This window comes from Macrobrachium nipponense, chromosome 35, assembly GCF_015104395.2.
Source record: "Macrobrachium nipponense isolate FS-2020 chromosome 35, ASM1510439v2, whole genome shotgun sequence".
Taxonomy (NCBI): Eukaryota; Metazoa; Arthropoda; class Malacostraca; order Decapoda; family Palaemonidae; genus Macrobrachium; species Macrobrachium nipponense.
The window spans coordinates 34,627,549-34,637,548 of record NC_061096.1 but is presented as its reverse complement, the minus strand read 5'-3'; the positions used below and the strand labels follow the sequence as shown (position 1 = coordinate 34,637,548).

The 10,000-nt window shown below is 35.9% G+C and overlaps 1 protein-coding gene and 1 long non-coding RNA gene across 6 annotated transcripts in view; one reads left to right on the top strand and one right to left on the bottom strand.

The window, feature by feature from the left end:
* The window catches only part of LOC135208584 (serine/arginine repetitive matrix protein 1-like), a 173,451-nt gene that overhangs the window by 133,476 nt on the left and 29,975 nt on the right, over window positions 1–10,000 (top strand). The window lies entirely within an intron of this gene.
* The window catches only part of LOC135208588 (uncharacterized), a 123,109-nt gene continuing 122,484 nt past the window's right edge, over window positions 9,376–10,000 (bottom strand). The window contains exon 3 of the long non-coding RNA XR_010313192.1: window positions 9,376–9,438. This is a non-coding gene — a long non-coding RNA (uncharacterized LOC135208588). The remainder of the gene's footprint in view (window positions 9,439–10,000) is intronic.

The window sequence follows — 10,000 nt, the reverse complement described above, 5'->3', positions numbered from 1 at the left end:
ACCTTTTTATTCTAAGAATATTCGGAAAATAGTTTAAGAAGAGCGATAAAATTTCCAATAGTATGTGGAAAGTTTGCTCAGGCATGACGCTCTGTTTATAAAGTGAATGTGAAACTTCAAAAGAAAATGAGGTATTACATTACTTTTATTACTATTATGGACAAAGTTTCAGAGGACATTAACTTCCTACGCCTCCCACAAAATACAATACTTATTTTTCATGAACGAGAAATGCAATACCTATTTGTCATAAAAGGGGTAAACATTGCTTTAAAAGAGAGAGAGAGAGAGAGAGAGAGAGAGAGAGAGAGAGAGAGAGAGAGAGAGAGAGAGAGAGAGAGAGAGAGAGAAGCACGATACGAAGAGGAACCTGCACTCAGTCCCAGGGATATTTCCTTTAGTAAAAAGGAAAAAAAATAACCTTCGAGGAAGCTTCTTTTACGGTAAACCGAACAGTTAATAAGGACTGACAGAGCCGTAAAACCATCCCTGATCTATAAAAAGGTCGTTTCCTGGAAGGAAGTGGACGAAAAAATCACCAGGAGCCATTCAGAATGCAGAGACCATCATCGTCTGACGAATAGCTTGGGGAGAGGTTGTTTGTTTCTTGGCTTCTATAGCGGGCTTTTACGTTATATGACATACGAGTAATCCTTGCAACGGCACCTCTTGTGCGTCTTGTTTTAAATTTACATTTTGCATTATTCTCTGTAACATGTATATATATATATATATATATATATATATATATATATATATATATATATATATACACATACATGTATATGTGTGTATGTATATACATATAGATAGATGTGTGTATATATATATATATATATATATATAGTATGTATATATATATATATATATATATATATATATATGAGTGTGTGTGTGTGTGTGCATATTGAAAATAAGCCGTTCCGCGTGAAAGAGGGTGGCAGAGGAAATAAAAGATAAGAGCACTGTTACATTTGCACTTAACACTGCTGAATCATTGATAAGACCTATGTGCAGAAACCATCAACAGCATTACCCACTTTCTTTACACACACGCACACTCATTCCTTTCTCCTCCCTCTTTACTACCCACCGCCGCTGATGAACGGCAAGATATCTCTGTCTCCCTGGAAATCGAACCCTCGGCCCTTTCACTGTTTAGGCGAACGTCCTAACCACTGCATCAATAGTACCCATTTATATACATATGCTATATGTGTGTGTGTGTGTGTGTGTGTGTATGTGTACACTGTACCCATAAGGTATATACAACTATGACGATACCAGCTCCATCTAGCATTTCCATAAACTAGCAGACATAACGCCCTTTATAGTAAGATTGTCAGTTTTAACGCCAGGAGTCGATTCGACGGTTGCTGTGCAGGCTATATAGTGTTTTGCTTGAATTTTCGGTTACGGTTTCCACCCGTCCCTTGAAAGGGATGGGGACATAACGTCCATTAGTGGGGCTTGGGGTGGGAGGGGAGGGGGGGAGATGAATGTAACACCTTTATTATCCATCTTAAGGGTCACCACTATAACCCTACCAAGTTTCTTGCCCACTGGACAAGCCGTTTGGCCGTGATTGAATGACAGACGGAAGGACAGACATAACGGCCATTACAGTACAATAGCAAGATTAAGGAAACATTCCTAAAATGAAGAATAGTAATCTCAAAATAATCAACCCTATGAATTCAGTTGATTTATTCAAAAATTGTCTTTAAGAAACCTTTTGCCCAAACACACACGCACAAACATATATGCATGTCTGCATCTCTTGGGAAGTGGGGACACTGCATATTGTTATTTCGTTTTAAGCAAATACAGAACACGAAAACCCAATTTCAACGTCAACATTGACTGACAAATGTCTACATGCGCATCTGTAACTCATGCCAGTTTTGTTTGAAAGGATACTTCTATTTGTATTTTATTTACAAATAAACGTGTCCCTAAAAAATACACCAAATTTCAGTTTCAGTTTTGATAACAACGTTTTTAATCAACTCTAAACTGAATTCTGCCAACTATGTAAATTAGCGACTTGAGTTTACAAACGGTCGATTAATTTATTGCCAATTTTTGGGAATAGAGTAATTTTATATTAGCGAATTTATAGCTGACACATAGGAAGAAACGTTTACAAGTTCAGTTATAAATGTAAGTAAGTTTGCTCTAAAGAAATTCTTCTAATTAGTAAATCTGTAACCAATTTAAGTAAGACGCTTTTATAATTAGTATCAAATGAGTAAATATAAAGCTAACTTTAGTGTAAAAGATAGCCACTGGCTACTATCAAGCTTATATACATATCTATAGAGTCAACTGACCAAATTTCAGGCTCAAATGAAGCAGCGAGGTCATCCATATTTTGTTTTTTGTTTGTTTGGAATTTTGATATGTCTATCTTTGCTGACGAAGACCCAATCAGAACTAGAGCTCCTGCCACTGACAAGCCTTTGTAGACTGAACCCTGGGAGCAATGACCTGTGCAATCAGTCATTTCAATATCTGTGTTTGCTTTGGTGTTGTTCATGAAGGCAGCAATAGGCACCGGATGCGGAAGCAGGGCCAAAAGTTTTCCAGGAAAACAAAAAGGGAAGAGTTATTCCAAATCGAAGAATTTTCTGTAATATACAAATAAATCATTATGCTCACTAAAATCTTGACCGAAAATTTAAAAAAAAAAAATCCAAAAAAATTTCCAAATTGCAGGCACTTTTCAATATTTATAAGATTTTCTCTAATCAATATTGTATTGTAAAGAATTCTAATTAAAGCCAAAAAATGAAGTGAAATGAAGAAGTATAAAGGCACCCTTAATGTTCGAGAAGTGTTTCAATTTTTGTAACAGATAACCCCTTTACAGAATACTTGACGTTATTCTCCATAGTTGTTCTTGGAGCAGAGCCCGTGCCATAAAAGATTTTTCCACCAATCTTCACAACGTATAGAACGCACAGCGTTAATAAAAATCCTAGGAATTGTATATGCGTAAAAGTAAATACATAACGAAAGGTGTACCGTCTTTTTTGTACATTTCCTTTCTTATCATTCCTTTCATTTATTGATTTGTCTCCTGTGCTTCAGCTTTTCATCATCTGTATGTTCCCAAGTTTCATGTTCTTTATTATTATTATGATTATTATTTCGAGAGCAGGACGACAGCTCTGATGTATTCTTTTACACAAGAGCGATCAGCTTAACTGTATTCAACTGAAGTCTTCTTGAAAAACCTTCCGTGTTGTGAGAATAAAGAAAGTCGTGGTAGATGTTTAAAGATGAATACGTTAAGCTCCTAACACGGGGGGAGGAGAGAGAGGAGGAGGAGGGGGGGGTTGGGGGGAAGGGTGGGAGGAGAATTGTAAAAAAGGGTGAACTTAGCTAGCAGTAGTCATCAAGTTTGCGTTTGGGACTCCATAAAAGAAAAACGTTTTCTATGAACGAACGTTTTCAAGCGACGCTAACCTAATTTGAGCGCGTAGTCTAGACTGCTCAACAGAAGAGGACAGAAAGCTGTTTTTTTTAGGTGCACTCAACAAACGCAAAAGGACTTAGCAGAGATTTATTTTAAACCATTTGGTAAACGTATTAGCGTTTCATATTTTCTTATTTGACAGTCCGCATGAAGTGCGCACGCACAGATTAAATGTTATATAATAACAGATTAAAAAACGTTCACACCATCACTGGCATGACTAATATTTGGCTTGTTTATGAGCTCCGATAATTTACTTAGAGTGGAATTACTCATGCAGCAAATTATTTTTGTGTGTTAAGGTCAGAGCGATTGCCTCATTTTGTGAGTGCATTTTTTCGCCCTCTAATGTAATGTAATCACTTATTTTGTTGTAATTTAAATCACATTATTATTTGATCCTCTAATATCTGTATAAATTGCAATTGATAATATTTTGATTATGATATTAATAAATGACCTGAATCAACTTCCTCATGAGTGCATCAGTAATCATTACAAAACCTAACAATTTACCTCTTTATTATTAATAATGCCTCTAGTCTTGTTTGATTTTTATTATCGTGGGTGGGTATGATGAGTCAGTTTTATCTTGTTTTTAGATATGGTTTTCATTCACCTTTCTTATTTAATCAATCTCCTCGACATTAATAACCAAGTATGACTGAAACTAGGACGACTCAAAACATCATATGTATATTCATGTGCATATGAGGTTTCCCTTCTGTTCCCAGCTAAGATATAAGGCCACGCCCACTTCCAGTACAGCTGCCAAATTTCGCTGCAGTGAAATATCAAGGGGGAACCGCAATATATGGGAAAGACAAAAAACAAGGAAAAATATATGAGAAATATAGTAACTCAGAATGTGAACTAATAGCGGTAGAATTTGAATCTGAAAAATTGATGAACATAGTATATATAGACCCTCCTAATACTAAAGAGTTTGACTAATAATTGAAAAATTGGATGATATATGTAGAAATCACAAGGACTGGGACTATTCTCCTATCTGGTGACTTCAACTTTCCTTTCGTAGAATGGAAAAGAACGAATAGGAGATTGTGGTTTGTACTTATAACATATAAAAAAAGAGAGTAAATAGTAGTGCAGAAGATAAGAGGCAATTTGAAAAGCTATTAGATATGCTACTAGAATACAACATTCAACAAATAAATCACCTGCCACAAGAAAGGAAAATACTTTAGACCTAGTATTTGTGAACGAGATGAATTATGTTAAAGAAATAATAGTTTATATGCGAATATTTCAGACCATAATGTCATAGAATTAACAGTTCATTCCCAAAGCAAGTGAAAATAGAGATAAGGCAAGAAATGAAAACAAAGTGGGAAGGATATGGAAAATACAACTTCTACAGTAAAAATATAAATGGTCAGAAATTAATGAAGAATTAAACAAAGATTGGGATAACATTTTCGTAAGTGATGACATAAGGGTATAAATACGGAGATATTATATAAAATATTGGAGAAAATAGTGGAAAAATATATACCGAAGAAGAAAAGTAAACATCATTCATGCATACCAAGAGACAGAAGGATCTTGTTCCAGAAATCAGAAAGTGGAAAAAAGGTCTTGCAAAAGAAAAAAAATGCATGGAAAGTTATAGAACTAAAAAGTAAGATAGAAAATGCAGAACAAAAGATTATACAATCAAAAGAAAATGAAAAACGGGACTTGGAAGAAAAAACCCTATTAAATATCAAGCAAAACCCCAAGCTATTATACTCATATGCGAAGAAGATGAATAAAAAGAAGAATAGAAATAGGCCCTCTGAGAATTGAAGGGAGATTAACGAATGAAAAAAAGGAAATTTGCAACATACTGGCAGAACGATATAAGAGAGAATTCACCCTAGAATAGATAATGAAGATAATGATATAGAAGTAAGGGATGAAAATAGTGAATATTTAGCTGACATAGATATTAATGAAGCTGAGTATTGTGCAGGCTATTAATGAAATTAAAAATGGAGCTGCTGCAGGCCTGATGGAATTCCTGCTATTTTGTTAAAGAAAGTAGTTCATTCTATCGCAAAGCCACTTGCAATATTATTAAGACAAAGTGTAGATACAGGCAAGATTTATGATGAGCACAAATTAGCATATATTACCCCTACTTTCAAAAGTGGATCAAGACTTAGAAGGCCAAGTAATTATAGGCCTGTGAGTCTAACATCACATATTTATGAAGTGTATGAAAGGGTAATGAAGAAAAATATTATGAAACATTTTAATAAAAAATAATTTGTTTAATAAAGGACAACATGGTTTCGTACCCGGAAAAAGTACCACAAACCCAACTGTTAGTCCACCGTGAGAACATATTCAAAAATATGCAAAAAAGCGGAAATGAAACAGATGTGGTTTATTTAGACTTTGCAAAAGCTTTTGATAAAGTAGACCATAACTATATTAGCGAAGAAAATTAGAAAACACAATATCGTGGATAAAGTAGTAGGAAGATGGTTAAAATGAATTTTTACACAACAGAAAACAGATAGTTATTGCAAACGACGAAGAAATCGGATGAAGTCAAGGTAATATCCGGTGTGCCGCAAGGTACGGTGTTAGCTGCAATACTGTTTGTTATTATGATTGAAGACATAGACAATAATGTGAAGGATTCGGTAGTGAGTAGTTTCGCAGATGACACAAGAATAAGTAGAGAAATTACTTGTGATGAAGATAGGAACGCTCTACAAAGAGACCTTAACAAAGTATATGATTGGGCAGAGGTAAATAGGATGGTATTTAACTCTGATAAATTTGAATCAATAAATTATGGAGACAGAGAAAGAAAGCTATATGCATATAAGGGACCTAATAATGAGACCATCACAATAAGGAAGCAGTTAAAGACCTTGGTGTGATGATGAATAGGAACATGTTATGCAATGATCAATAGCAACTCTGTTGGCAAAATGTAAAGCAAAAAAAAAAATGGGAATGTTTGTTACGAGGCACTTCAAAAACAAGAAAAGCTGAACCACATGATTATGCTTTATAAAACATATGTTCGTAGTCCACTTGAATATTGCAATATGATATGGTACCCACACTACAAAAGGATATTGCACAAATAGAGAGTGTACAAGGTCCTTTACAGCTAGAATAGAAGAAGTTAAGGACCTAGACTACTGGGAAAGACTACAATTCTTAAAATTATATAGTCTAGAAAGGAGAGAGAAACGCTACATGATAATTCAGGGCATGGAAACAGATAGAAGGAATAGCAGAAAATATCATGGAACTAAAAATATCAGAAAGAGCAAGCAGAAGGTAGATTAATAGTGCCCAAACTATACCATGAAAATAAGGAAGCACACAGGACATTAATCCACTACGCACCAGCATCGATAATGCAGCGTCTATTCAATGCGTTGCCAGCTCATCTGAGGAATATATCAGGAGTGAGCGTAGATGTGTTTAAGAATAAGCTCGACAAATATCTAAACTGCATCCCAGACCATCCAAGATTGGAAGATGCAAAATATACCGGAAGATGTACTAGCAACTCTCTGGTAGACATTAGAGGTGCCTCACACTGAGGGACCTGGGGCAACCCGAACAAGATGTAAGGTCTGTAAGGTAAGGTCACGGAAACAATTTGGATAAAGGTCTGGTTCAATATGCATGGATGTGTTCTTGCCTTTCACTAAGCATATCTAATTCCACGATACCTTTCCCTCTCTCAGTATAGTAGACTTCCCCCCTCCTCTCTCTAATCGCGTTAATTACGAGTCCATTAGGTATCATCATTAATCATTCATTCTTCGCTCCTCTGGAAAATCTCCTCTTAAAACTTTGAAGGCTTACCTTCCATAAACTTGCCTCTTGGAGAAATGAGTTTTTACGTTAATATTCCACTGTATGATTTATTCAAAGCATGTCTGTTACTTCATTTTAAAGAAAGGTGACCGCAATATATATTTTTTAAAGCAGCGATCCTCTGAACATTATCATCGAACAGCTATTCTTACAAGAATCATTTTATTTATTTTATGATAGACAACGTTCTGAGACGTTAGTACAAACCTCTATTTTAGCTTTTCGTATTGGAAGTTCACGAAAGAGACAACATTCGCTTTAATAGCAATGGCCAAATGAAAAATCTAAATCCCTGTTGGTACGCTCTTTTTAACAAATTAAATGACTTGGCCACGCAGTTTAAATGGTTCGATAAAACTTATGCATTTATTTTCACATGAAAAAGGATAAGCTTTCCTTGGAATATTGGAATACTGGAAGCTGGTGAAATGATTTATTTGAATATACGCAATTCACGAGGCACTGTGAGGCACTTCTCCGTTTATTAAATAGGGAAGTGCGGATATATGAAAGTGTCAGGAAAACATTTCATAACTTGATTGCTGAATGTGGAAGACTGCAGAAAATATGTACAAAACAGAAATTAAAAATATAATTACCTTTAAAACGAAGTCCCACAAAGATAAGGAAAACATGAGATGTAGTTTATAAACTGTTAATCAACGTCGGTGAATGCAACTGTTACAATTCACATAAGTAACTCATCATGTGACTGATGAATGATGATAAATGTGGGTGTGTGTGCAATGTATGATTAGAGCTAAATCTATGAAAATTTCACACTGTAATCTCATTCATGGCACAGTAGCTAAAACAAAAAAATCAGCAATGCCTCTCTCTTGCCACCACTTTATGGTACAAGCAAATTTTGGAAGAACTATACCCAGGCCAGGCAGAGAGAGAGAGAGAGAGAGAGAGAGAGAGAGAAGAGAGAGAGAGAGAGAGAGAGAGAATCTTCAATACAGACCAGCCGTTTTTTATTCATAAGGTTCTATGTTAACTGACAAATTCGAATTCAGGATGCCTTTGATCGCGTACACATTGGAGAGGGAAGTGATGAAAGCGCTATTGTTTTTCTTCATGATGAGGTGCGAAAAGAAACAAAGAGTTTTTCTTTTTTCTTTCAAATTATGAATAGACGAGAAAAACCCTATTGAGAACAACTTAACTGTATCGAAAGAAACTATTGAAAAACGTTCCTTGTTTCACCCACGTTTTCACTGAATAAAGCCCCTACTCTTTTTTTACTTCTCCCCTCGTTCTTCTTGTTTTCCTCGGCTTTGGTTCGGAAAAAGGAATAAAACTTTGAGTACCGGCCTGTTTGCCAACAGCCTGACGCGCTGATTACGGCTTGCCCGAACCGAAGAGACATATCGTCCTTTAAACGGCTTTTTCTGCCGCAACCCGACGCTTCCTTCCGTCCGGTGGCCGGCACTCTCTCGGCTCACTTCCCTCTCTCACTCTCGTGGGTCTTTGGCCTTACTGTGATCCAGTGACCACTCACACCAGAGCTCTACAGTCCTACGCAAGTGCCAGACATACACTCACTCATTCCCGTTGCTTGGTGCCTCGTTGTTGCCCAGTGCTGATCCAACTAGAATTCTGAGGTCAATAACGAGTGTTGTTTTTTCACCTGACATGGAACCCGACAGAAATGGAACGCAATGATGGTTAATTGATTGATTGACTGATTTGGTATCACAAAATGCCATGGTCAATGACGATGGCTCCATGATGGATAATGTGATTAAAGCTATTAACCGTGGAAAATAATTGTGTATCCAAAAATGTCATCCACTAATCCATCAATTACAAGGACTTGAAAGGTGAAATTCAAAGCCATCGCTAATAAATACCGGCCCTAATTGGAGAAAAATCACAAGGAGAAAGGCGAACTGGCTGTATAAAAACAGAAAAACACTCACGATAATGATAAAAAATGGAATAAAAATGGGGTTATGCAAGAGTGGCTTGTCAAATACAGGTACACGTATTGACCTAATCTTCCTTTACCTAATGTCAACTGAAACACCACATCCTACCTGGGGCTGTCGCTGTCGCTTCGATGGCCTGGATCCTTTAGGTCCGTGATCCAGAAGAATCTGTAATATCGGAGCATATTAATATTCAAAGGACAGCTCGAGGAACACATTCTATGTATATTTATAAATATGATTTTACACATATGAGGTTATGGTTTTGTAGAAAAAAGAAACTTACTCCGAAAGTTAGGACCTGAAAACTATAATTTCCCAGTGTAATCCCACTGTTAAATGTAGCGCAGATTAACATGGAAATAGGCACTAGTTACCATTCACGCGTGCATGCGAATTGCCTCTTCAAAATTCAAAGGAACCGTGCGGAGACAATTATTTCTTACTGAAGCATAATACTCGAACGCTGAGCCAATTCAGCCAATAGGGAAAAAAATTTTCAGACAGAAATCCATAGTTATTTCAAATCCCCTGCTCATAGATTGAACAAAAATAATTTCATATTTACTTTAGCATTATTTGAACATTACCATTCCTATCGGCATTTAAGTATTTGGGAGTTTTCAAACTTGGTTTTAGTGCGTAAGTTCCCCTTGATTTTAATTGATTTTCAATATATATATACATATATAGTATATATATATATATATATATATATATATATATATAC